Source organism: Dama dama, chromosome 20 (genome assembly GCF_033118175.1).
Source record: "Dama dama isolate Ldn47 chromosome 20, ASM3311817v1, whole genome shotgun sequence".
In the NCBI taxonomy this organism is placed as follows: domain Eukaryota; kingdom Metazoa; phylum Chordata; class Mammalia; order Artiodactyla; family Cervidae; genus Dama; species Dama dama.
In genome coordinates, this window is record NC_083700.1 from 83592466 (window position 1) to 83613595 (window position 21130).

At 44.2% G+C, this 21130-nt stretch overlaps 1 protein-coding gene and 1 long non-coding RNA gene across 12 annotated transcripts in view; one reads left to right on the forward strand and one right to left on the reverse strand.

Moving 5' to 3' along the window:
• Positions 1-21130, reverse strand: part of FGGY (FGGY carbohydrate kinase domain containing) — a 475197-nt gene that overhangs the window by 42728 nt on the left and 411339 nt on the right. The window lies entirely within an intron of this gene.
• The window catches only part of LOC133041280 (uncharacterized), a 51453-nt gene that overhangs the window by 28949 nt on the left and 1374 nt on the right, over positions 1-21130 (forward strand). The window contains exons 3-5 of one of the 3 annotated variants that reach the window (XR_009689213.1): positions 3422-3596; positions 10910-10981; positions 13436-14330. This is a non-coding gene — a long non-coding RNA (uncharacterized LOC133041280). Of the gene's footprint in view, positions 1-3421; positions 3597-10909; positions 10982-13435; positions 14331-21130 lie in introns of those variants that run through there. The other 2 variants (XR_009689211.1, XR_009689212.1) reach the window with 2 other exon arrangements.

The following is a 21130-nucleotide window of genomic DNA, read 5'->3' on the forward strand; positions in this document are numbered from 1 at the left end:
TTTTTACCAGAAAGGTACATAAACAAAGGCATTCAACTGCATGAATATGAGAATAAAGTGTGAATCTCTCAATAGTGGGGACTTGATCTCAGAGTATCTTGGTTTATTTACGGCTACACTCAATCACGGGACACGTCTTTGGAGAAGCCAATCTTTCTGAACCTCAGTTTCTTCATCTGTAAAATGACAATTCTAATGTCTGCCTGAAAAGATCTTATCAAGATGAAATGTAAGTTCATTTGTATATATATATTTTAAAGAAACTTATTTACAAAATAGAAACAGCCTCACAGATTTAAAGAATGAATTTATGGTTGCCAGTGGGGAAAGGTGGGAAGGAGGGATAAATTGGGAGTTTGGGATTGATATGGACACACTGCTATGTTAACTCATATATGTGGAATCTAAAAAAATAGTACAGATGAACATATTTCCAGGGTGGGAATAGAGATGCAGATATAGAGAATGGACATGTGGTTACAGGGAGGCAAGGGGAGCGGGGGACGAGGTGGGAGATTAGACTTGACAGATAGCTAGTGGGAACCTGCTATAAAGAAGAGGAAGCTCAGCTTGGTGCTCTGTGATGACATAGGTGGGTGGGATGGGGGTGGGATTGGAGGGAGGTCCAAGAGGGAGGGTATATATATATATATATATATATATATATATATAGAGTATATATATATATAGCTGATTCATTTCACTGTACAGCAGAAAGTAACAACATTGTAAAGCAATTATATTTCTATAAAAATACATTTAAAAATGAGATAAGATAAACAAAGTGAAAGTGTTAATCACTCAGTTGTGTCTGAATCTTTGTGACCCCATGGACCGTACGTAGCCCACCAGGTTCCTCTGTCCATGGAATTCTCCAAGCAAGAACACTGGAGTGGGTAACCATTCCCTTCTCCAGGGTATTGTCCTAACCCAGGGATCAAAAGATAAACAAGGACCTACTGTAAAAATATTAATAAATAAAAATATATGTTTATAAGGTTAAAAAATAAATTAAAAAATAAATATATAGATAAAAATAGATAAAATGATATCAGTCAGTATCAGCTCAGTTGCTCAGTCATGTCCAACTCTTTGTGACCCCATGAACTGTAGCACACCAGGCCTCCACGTGCATCACCAACTCCCAGAGTCCACCCAAACCCATGTCCATTGAGTCGGTGATGCCATCCAACCATCTCATCCTCTGTCGTCCCCTTCTCCTCCTGCCCTCAATCTTTCCCAGCTTCAGGGTCTTTTCCAATGAGTCAACTCTTCGCATCAGGTGGTCAAAGTACTGGAGTTTCAACTTCAACATCAGTCCTTCCAATGAACACCCAGGACTGATCTCCTTTAGGAAGGACTGGTTGGATCTCCTTGCAGTCCAAGGGATTCTCTCTTCTCCAACACCACAGTTCAAAAGCAACAATTGTTCGGTGCTCAGCTTTCTTTATAGTCCAACTCTCACATTCATACATGACTACTGGAAAAACCATAGCCTTGACTAGACAGACCTTTGTTGACAAAGTGATGTCTCTGCTTTTTAAGATGCTGTCTAGCTTGGTCATAACTTTCCTTCCAAGGAGTAAGCATCTTTTAATTTCATGGCTGCAATCACCATCTGCAGTGATTTTGGAGCCCAGAAAAATAAAGTCAGCCACTGTTTCCACTGTTTCCCCATCTATTTGCCATGAAGTGATGGGACCGGATGCCATGATCTTAGTTTTCTGAATTTTGAGCTTTAAGACAACTTTTTCCCTCTCCTCTTTCACTTCCATCAAGAGGCTCTTTAGTTCTTCTTCACATTCTGCCATAAGGGTCATGTCATCTGCATAACTGAGGTTATTGATATTTCTCCCGGCAATCTTGATTCCAGCTTGTGCTTCATTCAGCCCAGCATTTCTCATGATGTACTCTGCATATAAGTTAAATAAGCAGGGTGACAATATGCAGCCTTGATGTACTCCTTTTCCTATTTGGAACCAGTCTGTTGTTCCATGTTCAGTTCTAACTGTTGCTTCCTGACCTGCATACAGGTTTCTCAGGAGACAGGGAAGGTTGTCTAGTATTCGCATCTCTTTCAGAATTTTCCACAGTTTACTGTGATCCACACAGTCAAAGGCTTTGGCATAGTCAATAAAGCAGAAATAGATGTTTTTCTGGAACTCTCTTAATTTTTCGATGATCCAGTGGATGTTGGCAATTTGATCTCTGGTTCCTCTGCCTTTTCTAAATCCAGCTTGAACATCTGGAAGCTCATGTCCCTAAAAATGCCTAGAATAGGGTATGGCCTATAATAAATGATTAACATGCATTGCTTCCTCTCATAAACATACATCCTATATTTGTATCTGGCATAGATATGGCAAAGAGTAGCCTCCTGATAAATGTCTGTTGAGTAAATAACTGAGTGAACCATCTCTAGGGAGTCTTGAACAAAACTTATATAATGATACTTAATATAATGCTGATAATAACTACCATGTATTGAGAACTCACTGCTGGTCATGTGGTGTCACACGTGCCTGCATATATCATTTCACCAACGTCTCACCACTACCCCAGAAGACAGGCCTTTTCCCCTCCACTTTACAAATGAAGGACAGAGACAGAGCAATTTTCCTGGGATGACACAGCTAGCAAGTAGGAGAAATGGATTTTGAACCCATATGCTTCTGATTTCAGAGGCCATGACTTAACGGCTATAGCATTCTGGGTAGAATTTTAACGCACATTAAGAAAAGCAAACAACCAACAAACAACAGTGAAAGGCCTTTTGACTTCTTTTGTTTAAAGACCTCACTAGTGTGAATAAGTCTTTGCTGCTCCCAGAATAGCCTCATCTAGTTGGATTGGCAGCTACTGGGCCAGGAATGGGTGGGACTGGTAACACTGTCCGGGACCAGCCCTTGAGAAAGTGGCTGAGCAAGCTGTCCAGTTCTGTTTCCAGGATCCAGCACAAATCTGATGGCGATGCCACTCCTGTGGGCTGGCACTGGAGGGAGGAAGCTGGGTGCTAGAGTCTTACCTTGAACCAAGAGGTTAAAGTGTCCCAGGGGCAAGAACAAGCTATTCAAAGGGGAACCAGAAGTATGTTATTGGGCACAAGTGCTCCAGGATTGGAAGGCTAGAACCAAGGGCACTGGGAATGGCCAGGAGCCAGGAGGGGGCAGGGGTGGGGAGGGGTCCGTGTGGAGGGTACAGTGAAATGTTCCAGACAGGCTGTGGCAAGGGGTCTTCTCAGCGGGAGGTCCCTGACCCTGTGGTGTAGAGGCAGGGCTGTCAGCGTGCAGTTATGGGGTAGGACGTGTGTGTATGGGTGCTCAGTCGCTCAGCCATGTCTGACTCTTTGTGACTCCAAGGACTGTTGCCGCCAAGCTCCTCTATCCATGTTTTTTTTTTTTTTTTTTTTTTCCCCCCCCAGGGAAGAATATTGGAGTGGATTGCCATTTCCTCCTCCAGGGGACCATCCTGACCCAGGAACCGCACCTGTGTCTCTTGCGGCTCTGGCATTGGAAGGCAGGTTCTTTATCACGGAGCCACGTGGAAGCCCTGATGGGGTGGGATAGAATGGCCTTAACCCCAGAACCATCCCTGAGGTAAATGTGCCTCAGAGACCATCTGAAAATGACTAAGAACAAGGACTCTGGTGCCAAACTGCCTGGGTGCAAAACTTAGTTTCTCTATTTACCAGCTGCGTGACCACAACCATGTTACTTCTCTGTGCCTCAGTCTCCCCATCTATCCAAAGCGCATGAGAAGGCTCCCTATCTCGTGGGGTTTTTATGAAGATTAAATATATAGAGAGAAATGGCTAGAAGAGAACATGAGAAGTGCTGGTTCCAGGAGTATTTACATATTATCTATTGTTCTTCTTATCACCACCTCCAAAAGTTGATGAGAAAATACATGAGATGCTGTCTAACTCCAACAGCATAAAATCCCTCCCCTTTCCCTCGTCCTATACACAGTGCAACTTCAGCAGTAGAGCCAGGACTTGAACCTGAATCTAGGCATGGCTGTCTAGTAGAAAGCTCTAAGCAGTGCTGGTCTTGGCCCTCTGACTGCATATACATGCCCTTCTCTTCTTGCCAGATCCTCTTGTCTCCCAAACCTAAGCTCTTACAGCTCAATCCAAGGAGGGCTTACAACTGCATATCACACTTGTGCGTTCATATTCCCTCCTCCTTCCTGATGAGAAAGTCAATTCCTAGGAAGGTTGATAAGAAGTCCGGGGTCCCCAAGGAGGAGATCAGGGGTTGGAATTCTCAACGAGGAGGAAAGGACAAATGTCTTTTTTTTTTTTTTCTCTCTCTCTAAATTCCTTAGTCTTAGTCACACAAAACTAAAAACTTTTTTTTTCCCTTTAAGCCAAGAACTGATGATTACACAACAAACAACTCAGTTTAAACTCTGTACTAAGGATTATATACCAACAATGTATCCTGCTTGAGGACAGTTTCTCCTTCCTGAAAATCTGACTAATCCTGATATCTTGGAATGTATATTATGGGAGTGGGTCTGGTAAAATCTTTCTACTGTTAAGTTCTAATCCTGTTATCTTAAAATGTAAACTGTGGAAGTTCAGTTCAGTTCAGTTCAGTCACTCAGTCCTGTCCAACTCTTTGCAACCCCATGGACTGCAGCATATAAGGCCTCCCTGTCCATCACTGACTCCTGGAGTTTACGCAAACTCATGTCCATCGAGTCGATGGTGGCATCCAACTATTTCATCCTCTGTCGTCCCCCTCTCCTGCCTTCAATCTCTCACAGCATCAGGCTCTTTTCCAATGAGTCAGTTCTTCACATCAGGTAGCCAAAGTATTGGAGTTTCAGCTTTAGCCATCAGTCCATCCAATGATTATTCAGGACTAATTTCCTTTAGGATTGACTGGTTTGATTTCCTGGCAATCCAAGGGACTCTCAAGTGTCTTCTCCAACACCACAGTTCAAAAGCATCAATTCTTCGGTGCTCAGCTTTCTTTAAGGTCCAACTCTCACATCCATACATGACTACTGGAAAAACCATTGCTTTGACTAGATGGACTTTCGTTGGCAAAGTAATATCTCTGTTTTTTAATATGCTGTTTAGGTTGTTCATAGCTTTTCTTCCAAGGAGCAAGCATCTTTTAATTTCATGGCTATAGTCACCGTCCGATTTTGGAGCCCCCCAAAATAAAGTCTGCCACTGTTTCCATTGTTTCCCCATCTATTTGCCATGAAGTGATGGGACCAGATGCCATGATCTTAGTTTTCTGAATGCTGAGTTTTAAGACAACTTTTTCCCTCTCCTCTTTCACTTTCATCAAGAGGCTCTTAAGTTTTTCTTCACTTTCTGCCATAAGGGTGGTGTCATCTGCATAACTGAGGTTATTGATATTTCTCCCGGCAATCTTGATTCCAGCTTGTGCTTCATCCAGCTCAGCATTTCACATGATGTACTCTGCATATAAGTTAAATAAGCAGGGTGACAATATACAGCCTTGACGTACTCCTTTTCCTATTTGGAACCAGTTTGTTGTTCCATGTCCAGTTCTAACTGTTGTTTCCTGACCTGCATACAGGTTTCTCAGGAGGCAGGGAAGGTTGTCTGGTATTCCCGTCTCTTTCAGAATTTTCCACAGTTTGTTGTGATCCACACAGTCAAAGGCTTTGGCATAGTCAATAAAGCAGAAGTCGTTGTCTCTAGCTTTTTCGATGATCCCAGATGTTGGCAATTTGATCTGTGGTTCCTCTGTCTTTTCTAAATTCAGCTTGAACATCTGGAAGTTCATGGTTCATGTACTGTTGAAGTCTGTCTTGGAGAATTTTGAGCATTACTTTGCTAGCGTGTGAGATGAGTGCAATTGTGTGGTAGTTTGAGCATTTTTTGGCATTGCCTTTCTTTGGGACTGGAATAAAAACTGACCTTTTCCAGCCCTGTGGCCACTGCTAAATTTTCCAAATTTGCTGACATATTGAGTGTAGCACTTTCACAGCATCATCTTTTAGGATTTGAAATAGCTCAATTGGAATTCCATCATCTCCACTAGGTTTGTTCATAGTGATGCTTCCTAAGGCCCACTTGACTTCGCATTCCAGGATGTCTGGTTCTAGGTGAGTGATCACACCATCATGGTTATCTGGGTCATGAAGATCTTTTTTGTATAGTTCTTCTGTGTATTCTTGCCTCTTCTTAATATCTTCTGCTTCTGTTAGGTCCATACCATTTCTGTCCTTTATTGGGCCCATCTTTGCATGAAATGTTCCCTTGGTATCTCTAATTTTCTTGAAGAGATCTCTAGTCTTTCCCATTTTATTGTTTTCCTCTATTTCTTTGCATTGATCGTTAAGGAAGGCATTCTTATCGCTCCTTGCTATTCTTTGGAACTCTGCCTTCAAATGGATATATCTTTCTTTTTCTCCTTTCTCTTTTGCTTTTCTTTTCTCAGCTATTTGTAAGGCCTTCTCAGACAACCATTTTGCCTTTTTGCATTTCTTTTTCTTGGGGATCGTCTTGATCCCTGCCTTCTGTACAATGTAACAAACCTCTGTCCATAGCTCTTCAGGCACTCTGTCTATTAGATCTAAGGCCTTGAATCTATTTGTCACTTGCACTGTATAATCATAAGGGATTTGATTTAGGTCATACCTGAATGGTCTAGTGGTTTTCCCTACTTTCTTCAATTCAAGTCTGATTTTGGCAATAAGGAGTTCATGATCTGAGCCACAGTCAGCTCCCAGTCTTGTTTTTGCTGCCTGTATAGAGCTTCTCCATCTTTGGCTGCAAAGAATATAATCAGTCTGATTTCATTATTGACCATCTGCTGATGTCCATGTGTAGAGTCTTCTCTTGTGCTGTTGAAAGAGGGTGTTTGCTACGACCAGTGCACACTCTTGGCAAAACTGTTAGTCTTTGCCCTGCTTTGTTTTGTACTCCGAGGCCAAATTTGTCTGTTACTCCAGGTACCTCTTGACTTCCTACTTTTGCCTTCCAGTCCCCTATAATGAAAAGGACATCTTTTTTGGGTGTTAGTTCTAGAAGGTCTTGTAGGTATTCATCCTTCATTTTAATCCTGTTATCATAAAATGTAAACTGTGGGAGTAGGTCTGGTAAAATTTTTACAACCTTGAGACATTCTTTTGATTTACTATAATCAATTAAAAAGTATATAACTCCCTTGCTTAGATTTTCGAGGGGGCACTCTCCATCTCCCCTCTAATGTCTATGTTAGAAGCTTTCTCTGCCCTTTTTCACTTTAATAAAACTCTCCTACACAAAAGCTCTTGAGTGACCAAGCCTGGTCCCTGGTGCTGAAGCTAAATCTTCTTTGGAGATTATGAATCCAACACGGTACACCATAAGCCATCACTGACTTTCCCAGCTCCCACTCAGCTTGACTTTGTTGGCAGAGTAGTTTCCTCTTTATGGCATCTCCTGTTCCAAAGCATTCCGTGGCTCCCTACTGCCTGTGATGAGAGGTATCATAGTGGTCCAGGTGTAGAGCCTCTCATTTCTGGTATTCTCCATCTGAGTCCACAGGCAACCAATGGTAGATTACAGGATCAGAGCAAGTGAGGACAATTTTATCAGCAAAGCCTGAGAGTACACTGTATGGACATATCTAAAACCCCAACTGAAAGTGCATCCACAGGAGAAGTGAACAACACAAAAGCCCTGTGCTGCTGAGCTAGGCATGTGGAATATTTCTGATTTTCCCTTTAATATTTGATTGCTACAGTGTAAGCCTCAATGTTCTCATCTGCAAGATAGGACAATACTAATTGTGCATCACAGACAGGTTGTTAGGGTTAAAGGAGAATATGTATCTAGAGTGCCTGGGTTAGCAACCCTTCGCCAAAGTGTTACCATAATTAGCACTATTATTATTCTAAAGCCCTCTCTCAGCCTTCAAAGTCCTGTACAATCTGTTCCTACTCTATTTACCCATGTACAGGGTTGTTTGACGGATTGAGATAATGGGTATAAAATCGCCCAGAAGTCTGCTGATTGAAAACATACTCTGGTAGAAGAGAAAGATAAGGCAATTGAAATTGACAGTAACCTGCAAGGGGAGGCAGAAGAAAAGAGAACCATGGAGGAATGAATGCAAAGGATTGCTAAGGCAACAGATATCAGGCATCTCCTATGTGTCAGGCACTGCACTAAACAATTCATATATATTACATGTAGGACACTGGTGAAGATCACAAGTTCTGGATCAGGCCACTAGGTTCCACGCCTAGTTCTATCTGTCACTAACTGAATGACCTCAGTTAAGCTATTTAAAATACCCATGGTTTATTTTCTTCATCTTTCAGTTGGGATGATTTATAGCAAGGGTCGACAAATTTGTTTCTGTAGAAAGCCAGATAACAAATACTTCAGGTTTGGTTGGACATACAGTTTCTGTTGCAACTACTCAACCCTGGAGCTATAGCGTGAAAGTAGCCACAGAGTAGACATGAACAGATAGATGTGCATAACTATGTTCCAATAAAACATTATTTGCACAAATAAGCAGTGGGCAAGAACTGCCCATGGTGAGTAGTTTGCAACCTCTAATATAGACTTTACCTTATAGGGTCTACAGAGGATTGAAGAGAATACACTTCATGCTTTTTTTTTTTCTTTTTAAAAAAACTTTTTATTTTTTTTTTAATTAATTTATTTTAATTGGAGGCTAATTACTTTACAATATTGTAGTGGTTTTTGCCATACATTGACATCAGCCATGGGTGTACATGTGTTCCCCATTCTGAAGCCCCTACCACTTCCCTCCCCATCCCATGCCTCAGGATCATCCCAGTGCACCAGCCCTGAGCACCCTGTCTCATGCATCAAACCTGGGCTGGTGGTCTGTTTCACATATGATATAAATGTTCAGTTCATGCTTTTAGAACAGTGCCTTACACACTGAATTTGCTCAACAAATGTTCACTGTTGTTATGATAATGAACCGATGGAAGAGGTGTTACGATGGTCTTTTCTAGGGAAAGGAATTAAATCTCAGAAATAACCAGGTAACTTCTTCAAGATCTGATACTGTCTAATAGCAGCAGAGTCAGACTCAGAGCAGAGGCTGGTTGGTCTTCAGAGTCTATAATTTTTCCACTGTAATTTTGTCAACTTCACAGATCTTATCAGAACCAAGACCTTATTTCACAGACCTGAAGAGAACCTGTAACTCTGATCCTTTATCTACAAGGGTTTTAGGACTTAATTCAAAAGCAGGTGATACCCAGAATGATGAAATCAGGACTGGGATCCAAATGAGCACTGTAGGCAAGCCCTTGTCTTTATTTCCCTTGAGTCTTGATTCAAGTCAGTGGGGAACAGGTGTGGAATTCATGTTCATCCCCTTCTTGGGTGCTCACAGTCTCAGCCTTTGCTGGCTTTGGCGTCGGTTTCCTATGACACCGATGGATCAACTGCCTTTGGGGAGCCCTAATTAAGTGCACAAATAGGGCAGCTTTCCCAAATCTCACATTAGTTCTGCTGTGGAATGCCAGAATTTTCTACCATGGAAAAATGCTTTATGCCCTGACTGTTAACAAACCCAGCAAGTTCAAATGCATTTCTGGGGAGGGGGTGGGGGACAAGAATCCCAAGCTGTTATGTGAGAAGGCAAGGAAAGAAAGGGCTTTTCTTGAAAGGGGGGAAAAAAAGGGCATCCAGAAATGTCACCAAAATGCCCTGCAAACTCTCCAGCTTGCCTTGAGCTGTTCTTTGTCTGAGGAACTTGAAAGTGATTTATGTCTCTCTTTCCTTGGGTCAGCGATCGGCTTCTTAAACCTGAGACTCTGAAGCAGGTATTGACAAAGATTTCTTTCCATATGGATAAAAAGAAATGCACATGGGATAAAAAGAAAAAGTAATCCCAATTAAATGGCACAGACGTTGTACATTTCAAAACTGTACACCTCTGCGATGTGTTATTCCTCTTTTCCCTCCTCCTCCCCTTCCTCCTCCCTCTCACTCCTCACCCCAAAGCCCAGTCTGCCGATGCCTATTCTAGGGAAAGCCTCTCTGGTTCTGTAACTGAGAAGAGGCCATAATGGTTGGTTTTGAGCATGTGGGTTTAGCACTAATCAGCTGTCTGCTTTATGTCTAATGCCACATCTTTGGGAGTAAAACTATTTAGGCTACAGACCCCAAAAGGCACTGTGTATTGTCTATATCCAGAGTTCAGTGGACTACTGTGTTGATGTATTTTTCCTCATCAAAGGATGGAGAGTGGGTTGGCCTTCGACTTAATGCTCCTACAAAACAATACAATGGTGGGAGCCACTGGGCTGGGAGTCACAGATATTTACCACCACAGGGGGATCTTCCAGGCTCCAGGCTATCACCCAGCCCAGGCTTCTGGCAGGACAGAAGCAACCCTTCTACTGTCCACAAGTGGTTCCTGCTCAGGGAAACAGCAGCCTCTCTGGGGCTTGCTGCTTCAGGAGAGATGAAAGTGAAAGTCACTCAGTCGTGAATGACTACAACCCCATAGACTATAGACCATGGAATTCTCCAGGCCAGAATACTGGAGTGGGTAGCTGTTCCCTTCTCCAGGGGATCTTCCCAACCCAGGGACTGAACCCAGGTCTCCTGCACTGCAGGCAGATGCTTCACCAGCTGAGCCACCAGGAAGGCCCCAGGAGAGATGGAGGGGCCTTTAATAAAGGGAGCCATAGCTTATTAACCTGATAAACACTCTCTGAGTCCTGGACAATTTAATGATCAATTATTAATAATTAGACTAGGACATCAGACATAAGCTGGGTTTGTCCTGGGTGTGTTATTACTTTCCATTATACTTCTGCAGAGCTCTTAATGGTTGGGAAATTTAGAGAAATGATCTCTAGGGTCACAGAAAACGAGAAGTTTCAGACTTTGAATTTTGATTTTGATGCCCTTATTCTCTGTTGTCTCTTCTCACAGATTCCACCAGACTTTGGACTTCACAAAAGCAAAGATGTACCTAGAAACTACTGAAATATACAATTACTGAAGGTATGCCATTCTGATTCTGGCAGCTGGGGAAGAAGCTCCATTCCTAACAATCAGGAAGGGCTATCTTCTTGGAAGCCCCAGCTCAGGAGTTCCCAATCTTTGGACCAATATGATCTCCAAACGTTTTGGAGATCTACAAAGAACTGTCAGCTTCTTATTTTGCTTTGCCATTTGTGCTCAGATGGTCAGTGCTCAGTTGTGTCTGACTTTTTGGGCCCCGTGGACTGTAACCCACCAGGCTCCTCTGTCCATGAGATTTCCCAGGCAAGAATATTGGAGTGGGTAGCCATATCCTTCTCAAGGGGATCTTCCTGACCCAGGGATTGAACCCGTGTCTCTTACTCTCCTGCACTGGCAGGTGGGTTCTTTACCATTAGCACCACGTGGGAAGCCTATATAAGCACCTTAAAAAAAAAAAAAAACAAAACAAATAACCAAAAACCTACTCAACTTTTACTCTGGCCATCATGTCCTAATGAAAAAGATTTTTAAATGGGCACGCAATCCAAATAAGAGGGCTTAACCAATACATATAGCTGATTCACTTTGCCATATAGCGAAACGAACACAATGTTGTAAGGCAACAATACTCCAATAAAAGTCAAGTAAAAAGTAAATCCATATACCACCAAAATATAAATAAATAAAAATATTTTAACACTAAAGGGGAGAAAAATAGTTGTCATAATCTCAGAATATAGGGAAGTCATTTAAATTGTTCACATACAGTTTTGGTAAAACCTTGACAGACTGCCCTCACTTCTTCATTTCCCCTCTACTAGTGACATTCTGTTAAAGAGCTGCAATAAGGATCAACTTTATGGGTATGTCACCCATGCAGTTGCCCAGGGCCCTGTGCCAGGAAGAGCTCAAACTTGGGGTTCTGTGATTTGCAGTCCCTGTTTGGAAATTCTTGATTTTATCTTTGAATGTGTGCTTTGCGGATGAAGGCTGATGGAACAATGGAGCATGTGCTGGGCAGGTGGGGGAAGACCTACTGCCTCTCCTTTTCTAGGATCAGTTCTTGGCTATGTGCTCCTTGCCTCTGGGCACTTTACCCCATCTCCCCACTGCTGACCACGTACCCCCAGGGTGGCATAGGGAGGGGAGAGCCGGGCCAAGCCATGAGCCTGCCTGTGGTATCTCAGGGCCAGACAGGCAGTGCCGCTCCCGCCCCATGCCCCACTGCCATGGAGGGTTGCGTAGACACCTGGGAAGCTGGAAACCCTTGGGGGTGGCCTATCAGCCAGCTGCAGGTGCCCTTCATCAGTTTCTTGACTTTCAACAAGTGCTGTTAAGGTTAGATTTTATCTGCAATGGATTAGCCTGTGCTAGAAAACGAAATTCACATTTTAAGGATGAATTAAAGGGTCTTTAATGACTTCTGCTTACCTGACAGTGACCCATTCCTGATTGGTCAATTGGGGTAACTGTGAGGAGCAGAGAGTGGGGTCAAGAAATTAACCATCACCATTAAAACCAAGGGCTTCCCAGGTGACACTAGTGGTAAAGAACCTGCCTACCAGTGCAGGAGACATAAAAGATGGGGGTTCAACCCCTGGGTTGGGAAGATCCCCTGGAGGAGGGCATGGAAACCCACTCCAGTATTCTTGCCTGGATAACCTTATGGACAGAGGAGCCTGGTGGGCTACAGTCCATAGGGTCACAGAGTCTAAGACAAAGCGACTTAGCATGCACGCGTGTCACAGAGAGACCCTGGCCCCGAAAGAGCCCCTACACTCCCCTTCTTGTAAGTAGATTCTTTGAGCAACGGCTTCGATACCCAGATGTCCTTGTGGAAGGCACATTTCCCCAGGGGCTGAACACCTGCCTGTTGGGAATCATTTCCTGCTTGGCCTGGATTGAGTGCTAATTGTCATCCTCACCATCCTTCACGGGTGGGTGGCTCTTCACAGTTTAGAAAGTACACACTAATCTCATTTTTTCCAGCCTGGTGAACTTGAAAGAGCTTATACTTTGTAATTTTGCACCAATCTAGGTTCAGGTCCCAACTCTCTCACTTTCTAGCTGGGTGGCTTCTTGTTCCCCGTTTGTTAAGTGGAAATGATAGTATCTACCTACCCCACAAAGCCTAAATTGAAGATTAAATGGGGTTATATAATCCAGCATATTATCAGACAATCAATTAGCATCCAATCCTTTCTTCTTCCTGGCCTTCCCCTGGAGATGAGAAATGATGCTTGGGGAGGCCTTGTCTCACCTGGGAAACCCACCCAACACGTGCTGAGCCAGGCATCCTCCCGGTCTGGATACCTATCCATTGTTCAAGAGGTTGCACTGCTCCTGGACAAGGGAGCAGCAATGAACCCTGGAAACCCGAGAAGCTGCTTCTCAAGGATCTAGATTTGGGCCCAAAATGCGGGGACAGACATGGAGGGGAAGGTAGAATCCATAAAGAAGCATAACCTCCTTCCTACCTTTTCTATCTTTCAGCTCTGCCCTTTGAAGAGGCTGGTGGGAACTTTGTGATTGTGTTGGGAAGGCTCAGGAGGGCAGCATGAGATGTGTTTTAGACTAAGAATCAGGAAGCCCTGATTCTAGTCTCAGATTTTCTCTCTATAACCTTGGGAATGTCACTTCCCACGTGGGAAACAAATGTCTCCATCTATTAAATGCATTAGATGAGAGGACTTAAGTCAATTTCATCTTTGATACTTTATTTTTAATTAGAGAAAGGATAGCTATAAAAACATATTCTATAGCCAGCTGGGGCAGGCCCACTGAACCAGGATGGACCCCTTCAAAGCCGTGGCTTTAGGAAGGATTGGTCCTAGTCCAGGATGCCGGTTTCCTGGGCAGGACATTTGGTGAGGCTTCACAGTGATTGGTCATCTGATGATTCTTGCGTCTCTACTCACACCCAGGGCACCTCGTGCAAATGGGCTGTGGCTGACTTGGTGAGCAGTAGCAGATTCAGACATTTCCATGCGAAGTGTTTTGACAGTCATCTCCAAACAGAAGGAGCACAGTGGGCTGCTAGGACGAGAATTCTGGGGAGTACTATTTATGGCTGTGTTTCGGTTTACCCTTGGCCTAGTACACAGCGTACAGTTGAAAATGGCCCCTGCTGAAAACACTTTCTTGTCTTTCGGGGCAAAATTTCCAGATTTTTACAGCCTGTCAGCTCCAGCCCTGCTGCCCCTTCCTCCACCTCCTCTGGTCCCCCAGAAAAACAGGGTCATGCCCCTACTCCACTCTGCTCCTGCTGGGCCTCTGAGTCATTCCCAACAGAGGCGGGACATATATTAACAGCATATCATTAGGGATTTGGAGCTGGACAGTCCTGGGCTCAATTCCCAGTTCCTCCATTTGTTAGCTGTGTGATCTTAGGCAAGTCACCTAACCTCTCTGACCCTCAGTTTTCACCAGGTGATAACTGGAAATAACAGGACCTACCCAACAGAATGATTTTAAGGATCACAAGGAGATACATCATTGAACTAAATCCTGCCAGACATCCTTCACTGTGTTTATCTCTCTATGCAAACCATTCTGGATGGTCTGTAAAAACCAGGCTTTTGCCTCAGATTCCCTTCTTGAGTTTTGGCCCTTTTCCCTGTCTTCTGGTCCAAACCCAGCAGAATGGACTGGGTATGGGCTCTGGCCGTGCTACCGTTCCTCCTGCCCAGGGACTCCTGACTGCAGGCAGGAGTTCTCCCATCGATGGACAGGAGATGTAAGTAACAATAACAGTTAATTTTATTAAGCACTTTCTGTGTTCCTGGTTTATCATCATTTCCACCTCATATCAAACCTAGAGGCAGGCGCCACTCTCAATCCTATTCAACAGATCAGGAAACTGAATGTCACAAAGGTTTAGGTCCAAAGTCACAGAGTCAAGGGTAGTGGAGGCTGAGTTCTCATACCCAGTGTGTCTGACTACAGAATCCTCTCTTTTAATCACCAGTGTCTCTGTTTTTCAGTGTTAAATCCTCCCTGCATATTCACCGCTGGCTTTTCCAATAACCATCACCACAGTAGCAACCAATAATTGAAGTCTTATACTCATTACAAGGCTTCCCTGTTGGCTCAGTGGTAAAGAATCCTCCTCCAATGTAGGAGACATGGATCCCTGGGTCAGGAACACCCCTTGGAGGAGAAAATGGCAACCTACTTCAGTATTCTTGCCTGGAGAATCCCATGGACAGAGGAGCCTGGTGGTTCATGGGGTCATGAAGAGTCAGACATGACTTAGCGACCAAACAACATAACAATACTCATTACATACATTATCCCATTTGACTTTCCTGGCAAACCTATGAAGTACATATTTTCATACCCATTTTACAAATGATAGAGCTGAGGTCAGAATAAGTACGTTATCCAAAGTCAACCATCTGTGAAAGGAGAATCCAGGATTCAGACACCATCTATGATTTCTTTGTAGCTCCTTGATCACTGTACTATGTACTAGGGCTTTATAAGTATTAATTCTCATAACAGCCCTATGGACTAGGTAATACTAGTATTCCCACTTTACAGAAAGGGAAACTGAGGTAGAGAGCAATTAAGACATTTGTTCCAGGCTGGATCTTGTACCCAGGTAGTTTAACTCAAGTGTCTGTGACCCTAACTTTGAGTGTTGTGTTGCTATAAGAAGCAAAGGATGCCAGGCAAGGGATGGAGAAGAGGAGATGATTTCAAAGGAGAGTGGATTGTCCTTGCATAGGCAGGAGCTCAGTGAGTCCAGGAACTACTAAAGCTCTCTGCCTACATGGACTGTGTCCCCCAGAACCCTGGCTTCTGTCTGCCAGAGGTGTCGGCCACCCTGGAGAATTTTCCAGCATTGGGCAATAGTGTAGGTGTTTCGTTTCCTTTAGGCCCACAGAGATGTATCATGAGGAAATTGCCTCAGACTCTTGGGTAAGCTGTGACTCCACGATTCAGCTACAAAATCCTCCAAAGAAATGGAAGTCAACAGTTTTCAGTGACCAATTACATTTAAATGAGCAGGGAGGAAAAAAAAAAAGACTTTTATCAGGAGAGGCAGAAATAAACATGCATTAAGTGGGCTGCGATATGGGAGACACTAAACCTCTCTGTAATCCTTTGGAATTGTGATTTGCCCAATTTTACAGAGAAATAAACTAAGGCTCAGAGCAGCAAAGTGATGTCCCCAAATCAAGTGGTAAGTACAGGAGCCGGGATATGGTCCAAGGCCCACATATATGACTGTAGGCTGCCTGCTAGCTAGTTCCCTGCGGCCTCTCATTTGCCTATGACTGACCCATATGGTTTCAGAATTTCCCCATCACTAATGGTGAAATTACCAAGAATGTCGGCAAAAACACAGAGGCCATTCTGCCAACCTGGTGTGTTGTAGTGTACAATGTTATTATTCTGAAAAACACAGCTTCAGGAAAAGAAATAGTTTACAGGAAAAACTTGCAAGAAATTTTGAAGCCATAAAGAAAGAGATTCATGGATATGAACACATGAAAATTAAAAACTCCTATATAAGACACTATAAGCAAAGGCAGATGTTAAGGGTCTTATCACAAGAAAGTCTTTAATATATATGAGAAATAATTGATGTACAGAGCACATGAAGAACCCCTCCAGACCCCGAGGGAAGGATAAATGACCTTACGGGAAAATGAAGAGAGGACGGTAATAGGCCATTAACAGAAAACAGAGGGTCTTTCCAGGTGTTGCTAGTGGTAAAGAACCTGCCTGCCGATGCAGGAGATGTCAGAGATGTGGGTACAGTCCCTGGGTTGGGAAGATCCCCTGGAGGAGGGCATAGCAACCTACTCCAGAATTCTTACCTGGAGAATCTAATGGAACCTGGCAGGCTACAGTCTAGAGGGTCGCAAAGAGCGACCTAGCATGCACAACAGAAGACAGTATTAAGTGACTGAAGACAAATAAAGAAAATGCTCATTCTCACTAGCAACAGGGCTGAGGCAAAGGAAAGGAACAATGAGCTGTCATTTTCTGCCTAAGAAATGGGCAAAAATGTTAAATGATTAATAATATGCAGTGTTGGCAAAGGCACAGGGGCCCCATTGGCAGGGAGACAGACTGGGACAGCCCCTTTGGAGGATAGTTTTGGTCACAGCTAACATGATTTCAAACACACAAATCCTTCCAGCAGAAATTCCACCTTCTGTATCTCTCCAAGAGAACTGTTCATATTTATGTATAAAGAACCATACCCAGGATGATCCTTGTATCTCTGTTTGCAAAAACCAGACACTAGAAACAACCTAAATGTCTGTCAATAGGACATTGGTTAAATAACTTTTTATGTATGCAGGCTCTGGAATTTCTATCAATATGTAACAGACATGGGGTGACTCTACATGCACTGACATATTCCAAATATCTAATAAGTGAAAAAGAACTTGCAGAACAGTTTGTACTATATGACCCTATACATGCACGCATATATATATATAATATATATATATATCTCTGTGACTGTATTAAAAAGGTTAGAAAGACAAATAAAATGGACAATATGACTACCTCTGTGATCAGGGGAGATTTGCGTCTTTTGCCTTTTACTCTATGTGCTTAGTTGCTCAGTCATGTCTCTTTGTGACCCCATGGACCGTAGCCCAGCAGGCTCCTCTGTTCATGGGATTCTCCAGTCAAGAATACTGGAGTGGGCTGCCATGCCCTTCTCCAGGGGATCTTCCCAACCCAGGGATTGAACCCAGGTCTCCCTCATTGCAGGAGGATTCTTTACCAGCTGAGCTACCAGGGAAGCCCATTGCTATGTTGTTTGAGATTTTACAATATAAATGTATTTCCATCATTTTTCAGTTATCTAAAGAGGAGCAATTCACAGAAGTGGAGACACTTGTCTTGGGTTCTGGGTGATGTCCTATTCACCTAGGATTGAGAAGTACTCTGGTCCAGGGTTGAGAATCCCTTCTCTGCAGATGGGGACTAGAAAGCAGCTCCTTTGGAAGCCTCCCCCCTCCCCCACCTTCTCTCCCTCTCCTTTCCAGAGGGGCTCACCCATCTCAACACATGCACGTTGTGCACGTTCCTCTTGGGTACATATTCACTCAGAATAGCTACTGCATAGGTCAGTTCAACGCCCGAGAGCTTCTGAATCACGGACCAAAGATTCTCGTCACCTTGATAAAACTCGTGCACAGTCACACCCTGAAAGAACCACAATAGCAATAACAAATTGTCAGGCTCCCTCCGCACAAGCCTTGATTTAAACCATGGGGTTCAACAGACACATACTGGATGTAGCTCTACTGGATGTAGAGCTCCTTAAATAATGGCTCTGCTAGCCTAAAACATATCAGATGTTCCTTTAGCCTTAGCTCGCCCAAGACATAAACTATGTGTTCGGGGGAAAGCAAAGTCAAATGACTCATGACAGAGTTTGTTTTTAGTATGAATTATTTTTTCTGGCTCCTTGCTTTTAAAGACGGATCCTTTTCAGATGGGCGGATGCAAGGGCTGCTGGGAGCTGGGCTCAGGAGTCTAGCAGTCCCACCTCTTCTGAAAGCTGGGAGCGGATGACCTGGGAAGGAGAGTTGATCTCCATAGCATCACTCCCATGATGCACAACTTCTTTTTCCTTTCAAAACAAGCCAGTGATGGCAGCCTGGGTGAGGTGGGGAAAAGAGCACTGGATCTGGAGTCTGAGAGATCTGAGATCTGAGCTCTGACTCCAACTGTGCATTTATAGATTGCACCCTGCAGGGAATGTCACATGACTCCTCTGGTCTCTGGGCTGAGGCCTGAGAAGAATAAGTATTGCTCTGGACTGAGGTGGGGACTCAGTGAGGTAGCCAAGGGGAAGTGTGTGCCTCACAGTGGGCACTGGACTGGACTCCTCGGGGCAGAGGTGTCCTACATACTACGGGATCCAGCCTGTTTGCTGAGAATAGAGCAGAAAATGTTTGAGAAAGGAAGGCAACAAAGCACATTGTACCTACAGTGTACCAGGTACTGTTCTAATTGCTTTATATGAATTATTTCATTCCTCTTTACCAACAACTGTATACATTTATTTGCTATCCACCAGAGAGATTAAGACACCTGATGATGGCTACACAGGCGGTTAGTGGAAGGGCTGGGATATGAATGCTTGTGATATGGCTTTAGAGCAGGAAGCAAGGAGGGAAAATAAGCAGACCAGAGGCTGAGTGTGGGGACTCTACGGAAAGGCTACATCAGGAATAGCTGAGCTCTCGCATCACTGTAGAACAGACACGGGGAGGAGAAGGCCACCAGGAGCGAAGTCATGCATGGCTCTGCAGGGCACCCAGGTGAAGGACAGTTAGACCCACCCACGAGTGTGGCAGATCAGGACAGCTCCTTAGGGTTCTCTGGGCCAGGAGATGCCCAGGCTTCTTGGGGAGTGAGCACCCCAGGGCAGGGCTGGTTCCCCTACATACCCACTCCCTCCCTCTCTTCATCTGGTGGAACTAAGATGATCACGGAGTTTCAGAGCTGAAAGGGATCTCAGCCATTGTCTGGCATCATTCCACTGCACAGGGTGGAGACCAATGCCACACCACGAGCAGAGCAGGTCCTCGCCTTTTTCTAGCCAGCACTCTTCCTCTCACATTGCGAACACTGTAACAGCCACTCTCCCTTCCAGGCACAGCCGTGAGATTCTGACTTCATTTTTTAACCCTTCATCCATTCCACAGTTCTCATCTGAGTAATGTTCAGGAAAGATAGGAATGCTGGTCATTGGACTTGGTTATTGCCCAGGTTAAAAATGACTGCTTAACTCACTTTTCCAATAAATCCCTGCATGATCTATGAGGCGGGCAGCCTTCTGATAATCACACAGGTTTTTCGTGAGCGTCTGCCCACAGGCACAGGACAGGCAGCATTTGGAACAGTGACTTATCAAGGTGGATTAACAAAATGTCTTCCCGCTTTCTACTTCCGTGTTAGGAGCTGTTCCTACAAGACCAAAGCATTAATTTGTTCACTCATTTATTTATTCAAATTCACATTTTCATCCAGTACATACTGAGTTCACCTTTAGGTTCATGAATCCTTTGTTCCCAAGATCTAAAATTCTGTACACCCTCCCTCATCTCAGCCACACACACACACAAACACACCTTTGTTTAGTTCATACTTCCAAGTCCTGGCTCAATTGTCATTCTTTTGGAACGTTTTCTCTGCCTCCCAAAGGCTGGGTGCGGTACATCACCTATTATAGCACAGAGCAGACTCTACTATGGTTGGTTGTCTACTTTACTGTATTTCTCCTCTGCAATACTGTAAGAAACTTGAGAACAAGGACTGGGTCTTTCTTGTTCAGACCTGCGTCTATGAACAGAGAGACAGACCTAGCATAAGCGGCTGGCACTCAGAAACAGTGCCGGATAAATGAATGCAAGAAGGAAAAAGGCTTGAAGAATGCTTCTGACATGGACTGTGCCCTCAGTAAGCTTCTAGCCTGGTGGGAGGAAGAGTTGCCATGCCTATGAGGAGGAATATGTGCCAGGCCTGTTCTGTACTATGGGAGCACTGAAGGATGAATGACTCACTGCGCCAGGAAGGGCTGGGACCTCACGTCTGCCTTACGCTCGCTTCAATCTGACTTTACACAACAGACATACATTACATGTGTGTGTACCTGGTGACACACGGAGTGTACGCTCTCCCAGTCTGAGCCTCTGGCCAGTGTCCCTCCCCGCCCCCTGACTTCCACGAATATCATCCCAGGATTCTGTCGCTCCAGATCATTTCTTTGAATTCAGCAAGACCAGGGTCTGAGGCAGAAAAGGAAGTGTCAGAGAGCTGAGGAGGGAGAGAGAGACCCATTCCCTGTTTTTTTTTTTTTTGGCTCTTCTCCAGACACGTTCGGTTCATTCCCACCCAAGGACCTTTGCACGCACTGTGCTCTCTGCCATTCCAGTCTCATCTCCAACATTTCCTCAGGACGGCCCTTCTACCATGCTGCTCACACAGCCAGTCCCATCCGCCCAATCCGGCCGGCCTCTCTTTGTTCCTTTCGGTTGCTTTCCTTCCTCTTACAGCATTTTTTATTTTTCTACCTGAAATCCTATTATTTGTTGTGACTATTTGTTTCCAGAATTACTTGTACGAGACTCCTCCCAAAGAGAGTATGAGCTCTGTGAGGGCAGACATTGCTCTTTCAGGAGATAAAGCTAAGGTCGCCCAGTG